This window comes from Oncorhynchus kisutch, linkage group LG9 (genome assembly GCF_002021735.2).
Source record: "Oncorhynchus kisutch isolate 150728-3 linkage group LG9, Okis_V2, whole genome shotgun sequence".
Taxonomy (NCBI): Eukaryota; Metazoa; Chordata; class Actinopteri; order Salmoniformes; family Salmonidae; genus Oncorhynchus; species Oncorhynchus kisutch.
Genome location: NC_034182.2, coordinates 20257628 through 20280510, shown reverse-complemented (window position 1 = coordinate 20280510; position 22883 = coordinate 20257628). Strand labels below are relative to the sequence as shown.

General features: G+C 43.4%; 1 protein-coding gene across 3 annotated transcripts in view; it reads right to left on the bottom strand.

Annotated features, from left to right (window-relative positions):
• Positions 1–22883, bottom strand: part of LOC109896878 (rho GTPase-activating protein 6) — an 84730-nt gene that overhangs the window by 45327 nt on the left and 16520 nt on the right. The window contains exon 1 of one of the 3 annotated variants that reach the window (XM_031832080.1): positions 4774–5027. The exons of the other annotated variants lie outside the window; for them this stretch is intronic. The gene's annotated coding sequence lies outside the window, so the exon portion shown is untranslated. Of the gene's footprint in view, positions 1–4773; positions 5028–22883 lie in introns of those variants that run through there. 3 annotated transcript variants of the gene reach the window in all.

Here is a 22883-nt window from a genome sequence, read left to right as displayed (position 1 = left end):
TTTTTATGGTGGTTTTGGAGCAGTGGCTTCTTCCTTGCTGAGTGGCCTTTCAGGTTATGTCGATATAGGACTCGTTTTACTGTGGATATAGATACTTTTGTACCTGTTTCCTCCAGCATCTTCACAAGGTCCTTTGCTGTTGTTCTGGGATTGATTTGCACTTTTCGCACCAAAATGCATGCATCTCTAGAAGACAACGCGTCTCCTTCTTCAGCGGTATGACGGCTTATGGTCCCATGGTGTATATACTTGCATACTATTGTTTGTATAGATGAACGTGGTACCTTCAGGCGTTTGGAAATTGCTCCCAAGAATGAACCAGACTTGTGGAGGTCTACAATTTCTTGTGGAGGTCTTGGCTGATTTCTTTTGATTTCCCCATGATGTAAAGCAAAGAGGCACTGAGTTTGAAGTTAAGTCTTGAAATACATCCACAGGTACACCTCCAATTGACTCAAATTATGTCAATTAGCCTATCAGAAGCTTCTAAAGCCATGACATAATTTTATGGAATTTTCCAAGCTGTTTAAAGGCAGTCAACATTAGTGTATGTATTCTTCTGACCCACTGGAATTGTGATACAGTGAATTATATGTGAAATAATCTGCCTGTAAACAATTGTTGGAAAAATGACTTGTGTCCTGCACAAAGTAGATGTCCTAACCGACTTGCCAAAACTATAGTTTGTTAACAAGAAATTTGTGGACTGGTTGAAAAAAGTAGTTTTAATGACTCCAACCTAAGTGTATGTAAACTTCCGACTTCAACTGTAGATGTCTGTTTAAATATCAAACCACATCCATAATATACTGTACTAAAGAATGAGACTATATAAGACTAAATGTATTCCTAGCTTGAAGTGAAACATAAAATTGATGCACTCCACAGATCATATGGGAACCATGGACAGTGTGAACTTGATCTAATTCTTAACATGACTATTGCCATAACACTTTTCATTTTTTGTTTCAGGCACAGAATAAACAACAGATATAGCTAGGGCAATAATCAGGTATGGCATAACAACTATAGACAGAGTAGTTGGCTAAAGAACAAACTGGATTCTGAGGTGTTTTTCTATTTAAAATGTTCTCTTTCATTTCCTCCTCTTTGTATTGCATTGATCTTACCCCTCTGATCTAACTCCTGACTATTGTTGTCTTATATGGCCTAACAATGATAGTCAGACAAGATTGCTGAAGTACAAACAAACCTGGGACAATGCAGGCTGGATTATTTTAGTTATTCTATTCAAAATGGCTACTTTCCCCTTCTGGTGACGTTTGGAGTGATCAGGACAGCTTTTTCTGTGTCTGTTATTTAATCAAGCCTGATGATGAATACAAAGTATACCCTAGGGATCAGGAATGATGCCAACACAACTCATTATTACACTGAAACTCAATAGGTGTGTTGTGGTAGTGTAACTGCTGCTGATTATATGGGACACACACCAGAGGTTAATTCTAAAGGTCAAAGGTCATATATTTTTGTTCTGTTTAATCTGCTACTCAGTCTAGCTGCACTGCTGACACACATACACACACACACACACACACACACACACACACACACACACACACACACACACACACACACACACACACACACACACACACACACACACACACACAAACACACATCCATCTTGTCCATGGAACCAGGCTACCAGTGTGTGTGTGTGTTGATTAAAACACTTCTTAGAGGAGGTGAAACTGAATTCTAAAAGGTACCGGAGGAGAGCACAGACAATGTTTTATAGGTTTATGCATTACGATTGGTGGAAGAAAAACATACTAACATACATACTAATTGATATAAAAAAAACATGATTTAAAAAAAGGTTTTCAAAAGTTATCTTTGTAAATTATATCATGAATGGGACTGTTGGTGTTATGTCACACATGCAGCTAACAAAAATATATGGAAAAGCTGCTCTACCCAAAATTACAACCAACTAATTGCAGCATTACCACAGAAATGGAAGAGGGAAAATGTAATACACTTGTCTGTTGGCCCTGCATTAAAGATCAAAATTGGTTTAAGAAAATTGTGATAAATAAGGAACAAAAAATTGACAGTTGTGCCATATAGATCGCAAAAATATTGCAGTCTAGGAATGGTTGAAGAAGTGCAACATTTACCTGGAGCTAACTCTGCAAATAGCACTATTTGGGTGATTTGAAAAGTCATAGTCAATCGATCAATAATATGATACTTTTAGCTAAAATATTCAATTTACAATCTATAGAAACTATGAGCATAGAAAGGTTCAGAACTTTTGTGAAACATAACAGTACAGTTGAAAAATACATGGCAAATATTTTTTTATTTAACCAGGCAAGTCAGTTAAAAACACATTTTAATTTACAATGACAGCCTAGGAACAGTAGGTTAACTGCCTTGTTCAGGGGCAGAACGACAGATTTATACCTTGTAAGTGCAGGGATTCAATCCACCAACCTTTCGATTACTGGCCCAACGCTCTAACCACTAGGCTACCTCCTAGTCAACGCCAAAAATGGATGGTGTTATGAGACAGATGGGAGGGGTTGATGGTAGCTGAAGGGTAAGATTAAAAACAAACAAAATATAACTATTGTAAAATACAGTGTGTCCGTAAAATGTATATAGTATGTATAAGCTGGAAGTACAACTCTAAGTGTTGTTGTCCATTAGTTTACTCCAATTAGGGGAGGGGTAAATATATATAAAAATATATATGTGTATATATATTTACAAACAATCTTTCTGCACTATTAAAGCTGATCCCCCCCCCCCCCTCCCAAAATACAAACATAATATAGTGACCATCTGATCACTAAAATGAATGGAGGTTACTAACTTGAGAAGATCCCTATTTAAGTCATTTTCTACAAATTTTAGGGTGTTTTCACACTTGGTACCTTTCAGCTAATTCTTGTGAATTCTGTGCAGTTCGCTTAATTGCTTGAGCACGTTGAAGGGACTCACAGCCCTCAAAAGAGACCCAGAAGCGAACCAAACCGAGATCATCTCGAGAGTTTGGTTCTCTTGAATTCCGCTGTCCGGTTCCCTTTGTTTGGGGCAATGTGAAGGCAAACCTCAGCAGGTTTTGCTTGACCCTTTTCCCGTAGTACACACTAGACTACTGCAACACCGTTCTCCCAGCCATAATCCCTGACATTGGTGTCACAAAAGAGAGAAGATGATGATGTCCAGGTGTGTGGAAAAAAAACGTGCTGTTTTTGGATATTGATTAGCAATTGTCAAGGATGCACAGAAATGCCAAAATATGAGTTTTGTACCGACACGATGTTCAGGTTATTTGTTTGCAATATGCAATCTATAGGCTAAGAGAGCTTCATCAGCTGTTTATTCGATTGTGGGGTTTGATGCCACAGCAACAGCAACATATTTGGTGAGAATCACAAGATAGGGTACAAAATCAAGATCCTTGCTATCCGGAATCCTTGGGACGTCCCAACTCTCACGTTACCCCATAGAAGTTGACATTTAAAATGGTTAAGGTAAGGGTTAAGGTTAGGTAAGGGTTATGGTTTAGGTTGGGGTTAGGCTAGGGGTTGAGTTTAGGATTTAGGGTAGGGACAACCCAAAGATTCCGGATAGCGCTACCACAAAAGCAATGCTAACACTTAAAGGGCCAGTAGCCTACATTTAGGGTCTCATCTATTACAGCATTATTTAATCTGTAGTATTCTTCTACTATTTATTCTGTTACCAATAATATTTAGATGTTAATATTATCTACTGATTATAATTATTATGTCTCATCTTTTAACAAAATGCAATATAGTAACTTCCAACATGTAAGTAGGTATATCTTGCTGTTGATAACACAATCTGATGGAATGGCACTTTTGTGAAAACCCAGAGTTCATTGAGTAAATTTTGGAAAAAGATCTTGGTTCCTTTCTGAAAACATAGTAATGTGAATTGCAAAGAGGACTCCGACCACAAAACAGGTGAAGTGAAATGGCAAAAGAGTTGGGGTCCTCATTCAAAGGCAGTGTGAATACAACGAGAACTGAGTTATTTTGCTTCTCCTTTACCCAAGAGTTCACTTTAAAGAGGACTGAGATCGGTTATTTTGAAGAGGGGACTATATGTGAAAATAGTCACATGCAGGAGTATTTGCTCTGCACAAAGTAAGATCATTTTCCATATGTGCATTTTACTTTGTTCGTTTAATCCATTGTTGAAGACGTCAGATTGAATTCAGACTATAAATGCAACCCTTGACAATACAATTTCACAGAAGGCTCAAATTTGCAGAAGGCTCAAATTCGCAGAAAGCACACATTCAGATTGTTCAAGCGAATTGATTGAATACCTTACAGATAAATGACAGCAACCAGAGCAGAGCACTTAAGGAGACTGAGAGAACCTACTGTACAACACACGCATTGAAACACACACACACATTATCTAGCTTTATTCAATACTTGGCAGAGCAAGCCGGGAGACATAGCACACATTCTCTTCGACACTCCAAGACATGGAGACAGTAGCAAACACACAATACCTTTTGATGACAAATACCTATTGAACACAAACACACTCGCTACCGGACAGAACTTTTCGACACAACAAAGAGCAACAAGAGTCTCAACAATTGTCACACTTTGTGACTAACAAACCGTTCTAGAGACAGTAGCAATAAATTCACACCTTTTGAAGACTTAGAAAGACCACAAACGCACATTAAGCACACACTGACTGACTTGCCTGGTATAATAAAGGTATAATAAAAAATGTAAAAACAATCTATACCTGTACGTAGATAGTCAGCTGTAGATGAATAAAGCCCTTTATGGAGTGAGTGAGTCCACTCAGCTAAGTCCTGTAGTCTGCACAGCTACTTCTCACGCTCACACTCAAACTCACACACTCACAGCAGAGACGCAGACCAGGTTAGTGTGCCCAGTCCAAATGGGGCATGAGGGAACACACTCGGTGTAAGGAGAGCAAGACAGAGCGAGCAACAGAAGGAGAGAGAGAGAGATCTGCTCCCTCCGTCTGCTGGTGTAAATCAGTGAGCTGAGTCTCGCTGCCAAGAGATCACTTCACGTAAACACTGGGATGGGGGGGCTGAATCTGTGAGGGGAGGGGAGAAGGGGGATAGAAGGGAAGGAGGAGGAAATAAGTGTGGATGAAAGGGTTGGAAACGGGAGAGATGCAGGGGAGAGAACTGAAATGGAGAGAATGAGAGGAAGGGAGCGGGGAAGTGGGGAAGTGGGACGTAAGATGAACAGGGGATGAAAGGGAAGGAGGGGGGATAAGTCTGTGAACTAACTAAGCTGTCCTGGCTTGATTTAATGAGTGATTTTCCTCCTCCCTCTCCTTTCTCTCTGCTCTTATCCTCTCACTCTCTTTCCTCTACATCAGTACTTCACTTCTCCAACTCTCATCCTCTACTCCTGGCGTTAATTCCCCCTCAGCACAGAAAAGAGAATCCCAGGGAGATCTACCTCAGCTATTTCTTCTCACACTGACCACTCCCCTTAAAAGGAGAAATAGGATAATAGGTATTTCTAGATGTTTCTGCACTCTCTGGATGTTGGACTGTATTATACTGTGTAAATAACTCACTTGGAAGCGTGTTCAAGTTTCATTCACTCGTTCCTTGGTTCAATTATCTGTGGATGATTGCACAATTATAACCAGGTGCATGTTGGGTAAGAAAATATCCAACCACCAACTTTAAATCACTCATGATAAGCGCAATTAAACTGATACTATTATACCTTTATTTAAACCAGGCAAGTCATTCCGAACATATAGTATTATTTTATGAAAAATGACCTAGCTATCTGGCTAAATCTGGCTAAATCTGGCACAGAGGATACGTTTGAAAACCACTGAATTAACCCCATGAAAACCAACATTGTAAAGAAGAAACGTTTCCTAAACCGCATCCTGTACAGGTTCTAAACTCAAAACTCATGGCGCATACTACATACTACTACATAATCTCCTTCAATTTTTACATTTACATCCTAGTCACTTAGCAGACGCTCTTATTCAGAGCGACTTACATTGGTGAGTACATTTTAATACTTTTTTCGTACTGGTCCCCCGCCCTGGTCGTACTGGTCCGTAGACCCAGATGTACCTCTTAGGAGTATTTGTTCCTTGTCAGTATGATTATTGTGGAATCAGTAGCCTCTGAAACATTAGAAAACGGTACACCCATCTGAGACCACACTGGTCCCCTACACAAGCATATGATTTAAACCATACGTGCAAGTACGTGACTCAAAATATGTTTCCTGTATTCTCTAAGATGTAGTGTGATTATGTAGAGCAACTAAAAATGAGAAACAAACCTTCTGAGCCAGAGCTAGAGGTAGTTTTGTAAGTGTCACAAGAACGCAACCTTGGGCTACAATCATATATTGATGGACACGTTTTAAAGTTAGGGAAAGATTGAAATGTACTTGGGGGAGGGGTGGTCCAAGATAGGGGTTATCAAACTTTAGTTTTTGCTTTGGGGAGGGTTGTGTGGTTTTTTATTGGGCACAGGGAGGGTGCTGCACACTTGCTCTTCTGCTCATATTTTCTCAATAAACAATGGCTTGACTTACTTCTAATATTACCCTAATAAAGTTCAGAAACTTTTGTGAACATTTGGTAAGGCCTGGTTATTATTAAGTGTGGAGGGACCACCAGGGGGCAGGCTGGTCCCACGGATAGTAGCCCAGCCCGTCATGTGAGTAAAGGTGACCAGAGGCAGTTAAGCACAGCTGACGGTACTAATCACCTATTTTCTTCCCCCTACGAGAGAGAGGAGGGAACCGGCAGTGGGGGAGACTGGAGGGGAAAAAAGTGATTGATTCTCCAAAGGAGAGGATTTACCTGACGAAAGGGAGAAGAAGAGGACAAACTACCTCTTGGGAATGGCAACCACGGATCCGCACCACCTCCCGTAAGGAGTTCTCTGCGAACGGATAGTTCAAGCAGTGACACACCCGTGATTTATGTTATAGTTAAAAGTTAATCACCTTGTGTTCCTTATTAAAGAAGAAGAAAAGAAGAAGATTTGTGTTATCCTTGTGAGATCATCCCTGATTGTGAGAGATTGTTTGAGAAGAAAAAAAACTAAATGGAGAAGTTTGTTCAAAGTAAGAAAACCTGCTCCTGACTTGTTTATTCTACCTCTCCGCTGTAGAGCAACCTACATACATTGGTAGAGAATGCGGGCATTAGGTGGACAGGTTACACGAGGATAAGTAAGGAAAATAAAAATCGACCTGTAGTCACAGAGGAACCATACAAGAAAGATGGATAACGCTCCACTACAACAGTTGATCACGGCACAGCAGACCACCATAGAACTCATGCAACAACAGCTGAACAGGCGAGAAGAAGTGAGAGTGAAGCCGAGAGTGGCGGCTCACGCCGCCTTACCTCGCCTCTCAAAGGAGAATGATATTGAGGCTTTTATCATGCCTTTCGAACGGACGGCCACCTTGGAAGTATGGCCCCTAACAGAATGGGTGAGCGCGTTAGCCCCTCTTTTGACCCGGGATAGCCCAGGAAGCCTACTGTGACCTGGAACCCCACGACGCTGCTGACTATGGGTGACTAAAAACCGAGATTCTGTCCCGGTACCAGCTGACCGCCCGAGATAGAACTTCACGGCTCTATCATTGGACCAATATGGCCGAAGAACCCGTGCGGGCCCAGATCTTCGCACTCGTATGACTAACAAAACAGTCGCTGGATCCCGGAAAGGGAGTAGGAAATGTTGTCTCGTAGTGGACAAGATTTTAAGGGAAATACCCATGGACTTGAAAAGGGTTGTGGGGCAAACAAACCCCTCGTCGCAGACGACATAGCCCAGGCCGTGGAAACGTACCGATCTACATGGGTGTTGTTAAAAGGGGACAAAGAGGACAGGAAGGACTCTGCCAAGACCTTTCCCCGATTAACCCCAGCACGACCGAACCCGCTCTGGATGTGAAGAGAAGTCCTCACCCACACAACAGTGTTGGTGCTGTAATTTCCAGTCTCCGGACCATTACGCCCCACAAGGTCCATGGCCACCGAGTCATCGCTGCCCGTCCCCACACATCCCTGTTCGAGAGGGCAGGATTGCCCCTGTTGGTTAGCAGAAATAGCCCCAGCCCCAGAGATTCATGTTTGAATAAAAGGACGAGACGTGGTAGCCATTCTCGACTCAGTAAGTATGGTTATATCAGTGGAGGACCAGATGGTGACCACAGCAACATTACTACCAGACAAAGTAGCCGTATCCTGTATCCATGGAGACACCCACTATTACCCCACCGTGAGTCTGTCCATTCTCACCCCGAAAGGAAGGTGTACAGTCAGGGCAGTGAAAGTACCCCAGCTGAAGGTGCCATTATTGATCGGGAGAGACTGTCCCCTGTATAAGGAGCTTCGGCAGACAACTTTACGCACCGAACAAAGGGGACCAGGTCTCTCTATCACACGCCGAGGTCCCGCCCACCACAGGGGGGTCAGGAAAGCAGAGAAAGAAAAAACCCAAGTCCAAGCCCGAGGAAACGTAGCCTCGACCTCTGGAGCAGTGGAGGAAATACTGACCCAACGCCTCCGACAGCTATTCCAGGAAACCTCAGATGAAAACACCTGCGAAGGGTTGTACATGACGGAGGAAGGAAGGCGCGACCATAGGCTACGGGATATGTTTGAAGCCCAGTCAGAGGAGGGAACATGGAAGGGATTCTCCTCGGGCACCCCCCAATGGGGATGGGGAACAACCTCCACACCCCTCTACAGAGGTCGACTTGCCCCAGGAATTAAAGGGACAGTTCTCCACAGCTCAGCATCGAGACCCAGACCTACGGGACGCCACGAGGAAGGTGAAGGTGATCAACAGGAGAAATATAGACGGGTCAGGTGAGCCCTCTCTTCCCTACTATGCAGTCAGGCATGCTCTTGTATTGGGTCGTGCAACAAAGGGGGGAAAAACAGGAATTACTAATGGTGCGTAGACCATACAGTACAGGGATACTGTCCTACAGCTAGCCCATTCCCATGTCCTAGGAAGATGCCTGGCACGGGACAAAATGATTGACAGAATCATGCAGAGGTTCTATTGGCCCCGTGTCACCCGAGATGTGGCCAGGTATTGTAGGATGTGTGATCAATGTCAGCGTATGGCCCCATGACCACACCTACGTAATCCTTTGATTCCTCTTCCCATTATAGAGACCTGCTTCGAATGCATAGCTATGGACCTCATGGGACCCCTCACCGGTCAACGATAGAACATGTTATCCTGATGTGGGACCGACTGTCGGCATTCTGGCCCATAGGAAAGGAGCATATGGAGAAGGCGCAACAGACTCAAGGTCGTGCCTACAATAAGTCAACGACACCCAGGGAGTTCACCGTGAGAGAGAAAGTTATGGTACTCGTGCCCATGGCCGAATACCAATTGCTGACACAGTGGAGGGGGCCCTACGGGGTAACGGAGAGGGTCTCACCGGTCAATTACCGCATCAAGCAACTTGACAGAAGGAAGGAGGTCCAACTCTATCAGATCAACCTGCTGAAGAAGTACAAGAGAGGAGGGAGTGACTTTGATGGCAGTGGAGGGCAAGGAAAAAGAGGAGGAGCAGTCGAGACAGCTAGACACGCTGATTATGTAATTCGGCAATGTATTCTCTCCCTTCCCAGGACAAACAGATGTCCTGTTTCACCATATCCACACCGAACCAGGCAAGAAGGTACATATCTGGCCTTTCTGGATTCCTGAGGCCCGCAGAGTCATCGCTAAGAACGAGGTAAGCGAGATGCTGAGGATGAGGGTGATCGAGCCATCTACGAGTGAGTGGTCCAGTTCCATAGTCCTGGTCCCCAAACCTGATGGTAGTATGAGGCTCTGCAATGACTTTAGGGGCGTAAACGCCATCTCTACATTCGACGCGTATCCCATGCCCCACGTGGATGAACTCTTGGAGTGCTTGGGAAGGGCCAAGTTTATCACCACCCTGGAACTGACGAAGGGATATTGGCAAGTGCCGGTGGCTCCGGAGGACCTCACAAAGACTGCCTTCGCCACACCGGAGGGGCTTTTTCAGTATGTGAGGATGCCCTTTGCTGCGGCTACTTTCCAACGCCTCATGGATGCCATTCTACTGCCCCATCAAGAGTACGCAGCAGCGTATATAGACGATCTGGTCATCCACTGCAAGGACTGGGATAGCCACTGCGGGCAGTGCTTGTGGGCTTGGATGCTACAGGGCTGGCAGTCAATCCCATAAAATGGTGCCTGGGTCTGTCTGAAGTGCAATACCTGGGATGCACTGTGGGGAACGAAAAAATATGTCCACAGGCAGAACCAGATCAATTCGGGATTGGCCTCGGCCCCAGACGAAGCTGGACGTCTGACCCTTCTTGGGAATAACGGGATATTATCGCAGTTTCATCCCTGGATATGCAACCATTGCCACCCCCTCACAAATTTCATAAAGAAAACTCTGCCTACCCGTATAGCGTGGAAGGAAGAGGCGAAAGACGCCTTCCAGCCTGTGCTTTGATCCCGTCCTGCAGGCTCCCGACTTCCCCCAAGAGTTCATTGTGCAGGTAGACGCCTCAGATACAGAGCTCAAGCTCTGTCCAAGTTCAGGGTGAAGGTGAAGCAGAGAGGCCTATTCTCTTCATAATTAGGAAGTTCTGTGATTGGGAACATAGATATGCTACCGTAGAAAAAGAGGCCCTAACCATTAAGTGGGCCCTCGCCCGGCCCTCCGGTCCAGTCCTGAGGGGTGAGGTATGTGGAAGGACCACCAGGGGGCAGGCTGGTCCCACGTATAGTAGCCCAGCCCGGCATGTGAGTCAAGGTGATCAGAGGCAGTTAAGCACAGCTGACGGTACTAATCACCTATTTTCTCCCCCCTACGAGAGAGAGGAGAGAACCGGCAGTGGGGGAGACATTGTGTTCCTTATCCCTGTAAAGAAGAAGATTTGTGTTGTCCTTGTGAGATCATCCTTGACTCTGTGTTAAGGATTGTTTGAGAAGAAAAACATTCCTCAACAAAGAACTTTGTTCAATGTAAGAAAACCTGCTTTAGCTACTACAGGCCTATGATCTAAAGGCAGTGCGCCCCGGCACTGCAACTGACCGTTGAGCTTGAGGTGAGGAAGGCCGACCAGATTTACTCCCATAATCTAACATTATACTGCTGATCTTTATACACAATATTCTGACTGAAGATGTGACAAATTAGCCTCCTTCTATATGTCAACATCTGTATGACAGCCGCAGTGGCCATCTGACATAAAGAAATGCATGTCGGTGTGGTAGCATGCCACTGGCATATCCCTATCTCTCTGGGGTTAGGCCTAAGCTTCTCTTCCTTTATATAGGCTATATGTATTTATTCAAATGTTAATATCACACTGTGGACACCTAAGCCTATAGGCCTATGCATGCAATGCTCTGATACAGTTTGTGATCAAATCTCTGACAGCTGAACCGTGAGGTGGACAATTGTTGTTTTGGAAAAGTAGCCTAGGAATAGGAATAGTGTTTTTGTCATTTGTTATAGGCTGTTTTTAAGGATGGAAATGTGTGTCGTTTAGCCAATATTGAGAGGAAACTTCTTCAAAGGGAGTATTTCTGCATCCACAGGCTCACTAAAATGTGTCACCAATTGGGTGGAAACCTAGCTAGTGCTCTGGTCCAGTCACTTTGATCATGCCTGCACATCATGGCTCACCCAGCAGCCCCAAACATCATGGTTCACCAGCAGCCCCAAAACATCATGGTTCACCAGCAGCCCCAAACATCATGGTTCACCAGCAGCCCCAAAACATCATGGCTCACCAGCAGCCCCAAAACATCATGGTTCACCAGCAGCCCCAAACATCATGGTTCACCAGCAGCCCCAAAACATCATGGTTCACCAGCAGCCCCAAAACATCATGGCTCACCAGCAGCCCCAAAATCATGGTTCACCAGCAGCCCCAAAACATCATGGTTCACCAGCAGCCCCAAAACATCATGGCTCACCAGCAGCCCCAAAACATCATGGTTCACCAGCAGCCCCAAAACATCATGGTTCACCAGCAGCCCCAAAACATCATGGTTCACCAGCAGCCCCAAAACATCATGGTTCACCAGCAGCCCCAAAACATCATGGTTCACCAGCAGCCCCAAAACATCATGGTTCACCAGCAGCCCCAAAACATCATGGTTCACCAGCAGCCCCAAAACATCATGGTTCACCAGCAGCCCCAAACATCTAAATAATAAGCTACCAGCCAAACAAGCTTGTAAGAATTGTACTTAAACTCACCCATCAAACTCATAGCATTTTTTCATCTCTATCTCTGTAATAATTGTATATGTATTTACGTAAAAAATAGGAACCACGATGGAAATAAGTTCTCAACTTTATTGTGCAATCCCAGTCACTTTAAAACATGTATTTTTTATTCTTTTTACTGACAAATAAAATCTATCAATCCAAACTGTGCAGCGGCCAATTAATGAATGGCAAGGTATATCTTCTACAAAACACCAAATTGTTTAATGACATTCGGAGATTGTCAAGCCAAGCCTTCTGTACTGGGTAAGCCTACAAGGTAGGGAGGGATGTATTTTCTGTATGTTGAGATTGACATAGTCTATTATCGTTGTGTTGAAAATGCAGACCATGATATTGAAGTGCCTGAAGTCGGTATGCTTTGTTTATTGGTTGTGTGGTGCATTGGCACAGAAACCTGTTGGTGAAAAATGTGTTGCAGTTTTATATAATTATAAATATGGCATCAAAATTGAGAAAATCTGATTTCCCCCTAGCTGATCATTGTCTGCAGCCGTCTCTGAAACAGGCAGGGAGAGTGAGCTCCTCTGTGGTGGTCGGCAACCCCACAACCTTCTGGCCTATAGCCCTGCGTGGCATCGGCTGTGCCACAAATGCATGCCGAAGTGTCAAAGTCGATATCCACGTTTACAAACACAGCGTCACTGCGGTTGTTGTTATTTGTGAACGTAACATTATTTTGAGTTAATTCTATGAGGGGGAGGGTGTTACATTTATTTTACTGTACAAGGGGGGCAGATGGAAATTTACGAGGGGAGGAGTGTCATGTGAAAAGGAGGGTATTTTTTATGACACCTTGAGTTGGACCAGCCCCTCCAGTAAATGTTAATCTGTCCCTTAATTTTCTGCACTTCTACACATTTTCCATGGGGCATAAAGAAAATGTTGCAATTTTAAAGCAAGTTTTCCGCAATTCTAAACATTTTGTTTGAGAGGATAAAAAAAAATGTATAACACATTTCATGCAATTCTACTAATTTTGACGTTGGGCAGAGAAATAGTTTTTCTTCATTTTTACAGCTAATTTCCTGCAGTCCTATCCATTTTGCCATGACTTATTATGCCATGTTAATATGATATCTGAGTGAGATTGACAAAAAGCTTCCGCATGCTTCCCAGCCGAAACATTTCGGAACAAACTTGACTTGCCTAGTTAAATAAAGGTAAAAAAAAAAAATGGTTTTACATTTACTTATGTATCAAAAGTAAATGGAATTGCTCAAATATACTTCAAAAGTAAAACTATTAATCATTGTCAAATTCCTTATATTAGGCAAACCAGACGGCACAATTTTCTTGTTTTTTATTTGATTTACGGATAGCCAGGGGCACACTCCAACACTCAGACATTTATTTAAAAACAAAGCATTTGTGTTTAGTGAGTCCGCTGGATCAGAGGTAGTAGGGATGAACAAGGATGTTTTCTTGGTAAGTGTGTGAATTGGACCATTTTCCTGTCAAAATGTAACGAGTACTTTTGGGTGTCAGGGGAAATGTATGGAGTAAAAAATACATTATTTTCTTTAGGAATGTAGTGACTTTAAGGACTTTACACCACTCTGAGAGAGCTTCAGAAGGACAACCATCTCTGCAGCACTCCACCAAATCAAATCAAATTTAATTTGTCACATGCGCAGAATACAACAACAAATAATTAAAGAGCAGCAGTATATTAAACAATAGCGGGGCTATATACAGGAGGTACCGGTACAGAGTCAACGTGTGGGGGCACCAGTGTCGAGGTAATTGAGGTAATATGTACACCAATCAGGCCTTTATGGTGGAGTGGCCAGACGGAAGCCACTCCTCAGTAAAAGGCACATGACAGCCCGCGTGGAGTTTGCCAAAAGGCACCTAAAGGACTCTCAGACCATGAGAAACAATGAAACCATGATTGAACTCTGATGAAACCAAGATTGAACTCGTTTTTTAAATGTTTAATTACATTTGCAAAAATGTAAAAAAAACTGTTTTTGCTTTGTCTTTATGGGGTATTGTGTGTAGATTGATGAGGGGAAAAATATTTAATCCATTTTAGAATAAGGCTGTAATGTCAAGGGGTCTGAATACTTTCCGGATGCATTGTACATATTTATTTGGGAGCCTATTTAATCAAATTAGGACTTCATTTCAGCTTTATATACCATTAGACACTATTTTCCATTACATGTTAATGCTTTTGCACCATTTTGAGATGATTTTAATAGAATAACAGTTTTCTTATCACAGATGTGTCATATTGGGGCGGCAGCGTAGCCTAGTGGTAAGTGTTGGACTAGTAACCGAAAGGTTGCAAGTTCAAATCCCCGAGCTGACAAGGTATAAATCTGTCGTTCTGCCCCTGAACAGGCAATTAACCCACTGTTTGTAGGCCTTCATTAAAAAAACAATATGTTCTTGATGGACTTGCCTAGTTAAATAAAAGGAAAATTGAAGCACAACGTTTCATTTTTGCAACATTTCCAGAAAATTGTTCTACAAATTTCAAATACATTTTTATTTTTATAAACAGAGGCCTATTACAGAGGCCTATTGTAACGGAATCCCTCTTCTTCAGAGGAGGAGTAGCAAGGATCAGACCAATGTGCAGCGTGGTAAGTGTCCATAATGATATATTTAATAAATCAACCGAACACTGAACAAAATAACAAAAGTACAAACAAACAACCGAAACAGTCCCGTATGGTGCAAACACTAACACAGGATACAACCACCCACAAAACACAAAAGAAAACAGGCTACCTAAATATGGCTCCCAATCATAGACAACGACTGACACCTGTCACTGATTGAGAACCATACTAGGCCAAACACATAGAAATATAACAGAACAAAACATAGAAAAACAACATAGAATGCCCACCCAACTCACGCCCTGACCAACTAAAATAAAGACATAAAAAAGAAACTAAGGTCAGAACGTGACACCTATTACAACTATTTCTGAAGTTAAAAATGTTTTTATTCATTTGGATCTGTGCTTGGGTCTCACAGGGTCAATGTATACATCTTGCAAGGAGCATCACTAATGGAGAGTGTGATTCCCAAGACCAACACAATCCGTCGTTAATTATTTTATAAATGGTTAAACCTAATACATACATTTTCCTGAATGAACTTGAAAACATTTTTGGGGCAAAAAACAAGATGCTGTCGATTACTGCAGCAGTCAAAAAGAGCAGCAGCGGGGAATTTTTATTTTCTTGCACAAAGCTTTTGGAGGCCACCCAAAAAATCATTTCTGGAAAACTCTAGCCCCCAACTTCCCATTCCCATGTTCAGATGCTTTGAGTCGAAGCGCTGGGGTGGAGTTGGAAAGTCACCGTCAGCAGTGTGCGTGTGTGTGTGTGTGTGTGTGTGTGTGTGTGTGTGTGTGTGTGTGTGTGTGTGTGTGTGTGTGTGTGTGTGTGTGTGTGTGTGTGTGTGTGTGTGTCTGCGTGTATATGTGTCTGCGTGTGTGTGTGTGTCAGCAGTGCAGCTAAACTGAGTGAGCAGCAGATTAAACAAAACAAAAATATATTACCTTTGACCTTTAGAATTGACCTCTGGAGTGGCCAGATTCCACCAGGTTCCATGACTCGTGTTGTCTCAAAATAATATTTTAGGGAGAAGTTGTTTTCCCGGCACCACACAGACACTGACCTCCTCCCTGTAGGCTGTCTCATCTTCTTCCGTGTCATCAGCAGACTTGATGATGGTGTTGGAGTCCTGTGTGGCCACGCAGTCGAGGTTGAACAGGGAGTACAGGAGGGAACTAAGCACAAACCCCTTGTGGGGACCCCGTGTTAAGGATCAGCGAGACAGAGGTGATGTTACCTACCATCACTATCTGGGGTTGGCCCATTAGGTTTCAGTCTCGGATCCAGTTGCAGATGGAAGTGTTCTGTCCCAGGATCCTAAACTGGGTGACGAGCTTGGAGGGGACAATGTTGTTGAATGCTGAGCTGTAGTCAATGACCAGCATTCTCACATAGCTATTCCTCTTATCTAGGTGGGTGGATCTGTTGGGGCGGTAAACAAAATGCCTGTGTTTGTGTTCAGGCCTCCCAAGGGTCCTCTCCATCTCTGTCATAGTAAACCCTCTCCAGATGCCAAGCATCACATCTGGCTGGCGTCTATGGGGCTCCCAGTTACGCTGCTCAAGTTACTGCTGGTGCCACTAGGCCTAAAACCGTCTGCCTGTCACCAACCAAGCTTTCTCATTCTGCAACCCAGCAAAGAACACAGACACCTTTCTCTCCAACCTAACCAACATGTCTCTCAGAAGCTTTCCAATCCTCAACCCAGCCGGGAATAAATACACCCTTTGGATTATGTGATCAATCACAAACGGCTGACAAGTCAACCCTTATTGAACTGAGAGATTCTGGAACGGAACTGTTAGACTGTTCTAATCTAAAACAGATTAATGAAAGAGCAAACAAACTGATGACTCTTAGCTGAAATATTTGTATCTCTGTCTCCAATACTTTTCCTGCTGTGCCTGTTTATACAGTACTACGGGGATTATTGATGATTGTGCAATAACTTGACCCACATAAAAACAGTTGTATTTCATTCTTTACACTGTGGCCATCACCTGTCAGGAACAACTGTGTCGGTCTGGAACAACAGCACAGTGAGCAACCAATTTGGGTACAAAAGCCTTGGTTATGTAAGTGATACATGTGCTGAGTACAGGAGGACAGGAGAAATGAGTGTGTGTGTGTGTGTGTGTGTGTGTGTCTGTGTGTGTGTGTGTGTGTGTGTGTGGGTGCATGCGTGCGTGCGTGCATGCGTGCGTGCGTGCGTGCGTGCATGCGTGCGTGCGTGCGTGTGTGCGTGTGTGTGTGTGGTAAAGGAGAATAGAAGAAGGACAGGAGTTGACCTTGTCCCTGTGGAGAAGGAGAGGACAGCAGGTCATGATAAACACACACACACAAGTCTTTCCTTTCTTTCTGCTGTATCTGTTAGGAACAACATTTTGAGAACACAGGCTTTTGTTACATAACAGAAACATGTTCTGCAGGAAGACATGAGAACAGACATGGGACAGGGGTTGACCTGTACAGTACGTGTGTGTGTGTGTGTGTGTGTGTGTGTGTGTGTGTGTGTGTGTGTGTGTGTGTGTGTGTGTGTGTGTGTGTGTGCGTGTACATGAGTTGACATGGTCCCTGTAGAGAAGGAGAGGACAGGAGGTTGTGATGGGCACACACACACATATTTTCTTTCTGTCTGTCAGGAACAACCGAACAGCAGGGGAAAAGCCTTTGTCACATAACAGATAAATGAGCTGGGGACAGAATAACAGAAGAAATGACAGGAGTTGACCCCCCCCCCCCCCCCCCCCCCACACACACACACACACACACACACTCGTCTATCCTGTTTTCGCCAGTGGAGTAGTGGAACATTGGTGGATATATCATGACTCTGGGACCTGGATATAAAGTGCCTTCGGAAAGTATTCAGACCCCTTGACTTTTTCCACATTTTGTTAGGATACAGCCTTATTCGAAAATTCATTAAATTGTTTTTTGCCCTCATCAATCGACACAAAATACCCCATAACAACAAAGCAAAAACAGGTTTTTAGAAATGTTTGGTAATTTACATATATAGCAAAGAATATCACATTTACATAAGTATTGAGACCCTTTACTCAGTACTTTGTTGAAGCACCTTTGGCAGCAATTACAGCCTTGAGTCTTCTTGGGTATGACTCTACAAGCTTAGCACAACTGTATTTGGGTAGTTTCTCCCATTCTTCTCTACAGATCCTCTCAAGCTCTGTCAGGTTGGATGGGGAGCGTTGCTGCACAGCTATTTTCAAGTCTCTCCAGAGATGTTCGACATTCAGAGACTTGTCCCGAAGCCACTCCTGCGTGGTCTTGGCTGTGTGCTTAGGGTTGTTGTCCTGTTGGAAGGCGAACCTTCACCCCAGTATGAGGTCCCAAGCGCTCTGGATCAGGTTTTTCATCTCTGTGTACTTTGCTCCGTTCATCTTTGCTTCGATCCTGACTAGTCTCCCAGTCCCTATTGAAAACACCCCCATGGCATCATGCTGCCACCACCATGCTTCACCGTAGGGATGGTGCCAGGTTTCCTCCAGACGTGATACTAGGCATTCAGGCCAAAAAGTTGAATCTTGATTTTATCAGACTAGAAAATCTTGTTTCTCATTGTCTGAGAGTCTTTGGGTGCCTTTTGGCAAACTGCAAGCAGGCTGTCATGTGCCTTTTACTGAGGAGTGGCTTCTACCATAAAGGCCTGATTGGTGGAGTGCTGCAGAGATGGTTGTCTTTCTGGAAGGTTCTCCCATTTCCACAGATGAACTCTATAGCACTGTCCGAGAGACCATCGGGTTCTTGGTCACCTCCCTGACCAAGGCCCTTCTCCCCCGATTGCTCAGTTTGGCCAGGTGGCCAGCTCTAGGAAGAGGCTTGGTCGTTCCAAACTTCTTCCATTTAAGAATGATGGAGGCCACTGTGTTCTTGGGGACTTTCAATACTGCAGACATTTTTTGGTACACTTCCTCAGATCTTTGCCTCGACACAATCCAGTCTCTGAGCTCTACGGACACTCTCTTCGACCTCATGGCTTGGTTTTTGCTCTAACATGCACTGTCAACTGTGGGACCTTATATAGACAGGTGTGTGCCTGTCTATATAAGTGGGTATACTCTAATTTTGCCCAAAAGTTCCCAAATGGACCGCCCAGCGAAGGAAAGGCACCCTGTGTGAAAAATCTTGTTTTCCTATCTTTTTTTCCTATAGATTTGTCAGATTTTCACTCTCAAAATCACACTTTCTTTTTATAGAAAAAAATGCAAAAATGTGATGGTCTAAGTCCACAACAATGGTTAACCCACATCAATCTGATTGAGTAGGCCTGGTAGGGTCTTGCTCCCCAGTGGGTGGGCCTCTGTCCACCCAGGCCCATCCATGTCTGCACACCTTATGCAAACAGCGTATGATGACAATTGTGCATCGCCAATAGCCTACTAACCAACACTTTGGACGAAACTTTTTCAACACCTGGTTTGCTTACCCATTGTGGCCTTAGTTAGAATTTACTGATAGACATCATAAGTGGAAACATCTTTCCTACCCGACTGGCTACCGATGTCATACCTCTGTGAGCTGCTCCATGCCAAAACCAGTTGAGAGCTGCACACTCTTGCTGTCTGCAGATAATATTCCCCTGAAACTATGAAACTAGGCTGTCTGTGAATATATTTCTTGTGCTTTGCAATTGTATAGGCTACATGGTGCATGGTTTCTCTATTGTACTACGTAATTCCTATACCTCCACTACATTACGTTGACATGCATCAGTAGGGATTAAGAAGTGAGTAATACACAGTGGCGATCCATCGTTCAGGGCAGGTGGCAAATCTTTTTCAGTCCTTGTTATATTGACTACGTCTGTTTTAGCTCGCTCATTAATGAATTAACTGCTTTCACTGCCACACAAGGCTCCGCTGATAGATCAGGTGTAACAATGGTAAGGATTCACTCCATGGTCCTGAAGGATTCACTCCATGGTCCTGAAGGATTCATTCCATGGTCCTGAAGGATTCACTCCATGGTCCTGAAGGATTCACTCCATGGTCCTGAAGGATTCACTCCATGGTAGGCCATAACCGTTTCTGGGCACCGTTTGTCACAGTTATAATGCAGTTCATGTATTATTTAGTGTTGTGTAGTGGCTTTGCTGGCAAATTGTTTGTGGAGTGTGCCCCACCAAGATTCACATTCTAAAATCGCCACTGAGTATAAGTAATGGCCACTGAATTCGTTTTTTGTATACGGCTTATACCTGCGTATACCCTCCACTACACCACTGGCCCTTTGTGTTTTATAGAAAGTGACCTCTCCTACATGAGTGCGCTGGTATTATGATTGCTGTTCTTCCGGGAATCACAAACCTGTCACACACTGAAGGCCTATAAGTTCGCCACTGCGCAAACAGTTCTATAATAGATATAAAGACTGTTAAGATATTAATGTTTCAAGTAAGGAGTGTATGTATTTGGCCTGGTGAAGAGGTTTTATGCGCTGACTGAATGTAAGCTGATAATTAGGAGTTTTTTACTCTGCTGGTCTCGGCCGAGACCGAATCAAGAACCGAGTACAAATGTATCTGACATCGAGACAAACACTGAGACACTCAGTATGTGGTCTTGAGACCGAACTCGAGACCAGTAATACAAACGGAAGGGGCTCTGAGGATCAAAGATCAATAGGTGGATCAAAGATTCATCTGGTAAATCAGAAAGTGAGTGTGTTAGCAGCTTTAATTGGAATACAGGCATAAAGGACCATTTTTATGTATTTACTCAACCTTTATTTAACCAGGAGGTCCCATGTACATGGAGGGGTCAATAACAGGTCAACAAGGTTTCAGAGGAGGCGAGCAGAGGTTAAGTCACCGGATATCCTAACATGTGTTTGTCCTGTCATATAACAAGTACCTGACCACAGTAAGAACACTGTGAACCTATAATTTAAAAAAAGACTCGCCCTCCCTCCCTCGCATCATTATAGTCTAATGTATTTGTCCTGTCATATAACAAGTGAAGGCACCTGACCACTGTGGCACGATTAGGAAACCAGCAGTGGTACAGGATCACTCCACATTCGGATTGAACCAGAACAGTGTGGCTTATGAGCAGCAATGGAACCAAGTATGAGCATAGAATGGCATAGCAAATCATAAATATACTCTATGTACTGTATTGTTGAAAAATCAATCCCATATGAATGTGTCCACTGAGGTCCTCCTATCCAAACTACTACTCCCTTAATGTGTCCACTGAGGTCCTCCTATCCAAACTACTACTCCCTTAATGTGTCCATTGAGGTCCTCCTATCCAAACTACTACTCCCTTAATGTGTCCACTGAGGTCTTCCTATCCAAACTACTACTCCCTTAATGTGTCCACCGAGGTCCTCCTATCCAAACTACTACTCCCTTAATGTGTCCACTGAGGTCCTCCTATCCAAACTACTACTCCCTTAATGTGTCCATTGAGGTCCTCCTATCCAAACTACTACTCCCTTAATGTGTCCACTGAGGTCTTCCTATCCAAACTACTACTCCCTTAATGTGTCCACCGAGGTCCTCCTATCCAAACTACTACTCCCTTAATGTGTCCACTGAGGTCCTCCTATCCAAACTACTACTCCCTTAATGTGTCCACTGAGGTCATCCTATCCAAACAACTACTCCCTTAATGTGTCCATTGAGGTCCTCCTATCCAAACTACTACTCCCTTAATGTGTCCACTGATGTTATTAGTTGGATGTATTCCTATCTGACAAACAGAAGTCAAAGAGGTTCATTTTGGGAACACTCAGCCGGACTCTCTTTACTATAACATTGGGGTCCCACAAGGGTCAATATTAGGCTCCCTTCTGTTTACCATCTATATAAATGATCTCCCACATGCTTGCCCACAAGTTAACATGCAGATGTATTCAGTTCTGTTAGTACACTCAAAAAACAGACAGATGTTAACAAGTCAACTGAAGACGTGTTTATAAATGGATGACCAATTCTTGCCTGCATTTAAATATCGACAAGACTGTTTGTATGTACTTCTCTAAGAAGTCCTCTAATTCTTCCCAAAGAGCTGTTCTTGTTAATGGGGAGAATCTGAAATGTGTGTCTAACTTCAGGAATCTCGGTGTCATTTAGACTCCAACTTGACATTTAAGAAACACGTGACTGTGGATAACACATGTGAAATATTGCCTCACATGCTGGTCACAAGCAGGAGCTACAGTACGATTCTGAAACCAATTGAATCACTCTACAAACAAACACTTATTTATAACAAATCATACAGTTACCACCATGGTCATATCATTTACAAACGTAATCGATGTAGTCTGGATAGCTTTAAGCAGTATGTAGATGCAAGCCTTGTCTTTAAGATCCTGCATGGTCTTGCCCCTCCACCCCTATGCCGGCATATCATGCTCAAAGAAAGCACCTCCAGGATAACAAGGGCAGCAACTAGAGGGGATTGTGTTGTCCCTTCTCGACACAGTAAAATCGGTCAATCGTCCTTCTCTGTTAGAGCTACAATATACTGGAATGCAATGCCCATGGACTTGAGAAGCTGCACTGATTATTGTATTTAAAAAAAAAAATGTGATTGAAAACATGGCTCAAATCCATCCAAACCTGTACACATGAGTTATCTCTCGTTCCTCATCTGTAAGACAACAGTTGAGGATAGTGTTGCTGTTAGAATGATATATTATTGGATGTAATGTATTTGTATTTAGTATTTTGTATTGCATCGGTGCATGTTAGCTTTTGGCTAGCCCCGGCACAAAAAATATGGATGTTGCATTATGTTAATATTGATGTTGATTTTAATGTGCATTGTCCCCCATAAATAAATACATAAAATAAAATATATAGCAAAAGGTAAACTACTTATTAGAATAGAATAAAATACCGAGACAAGGATAGGGGGAAAAGGGGGAGAGGAGAGGCCAGTGTTGATGTATAGTCTAGCGCTCTGGAGGTCTCCGTAAAGATTGAGGAGGTGAAACTTGTTTATTT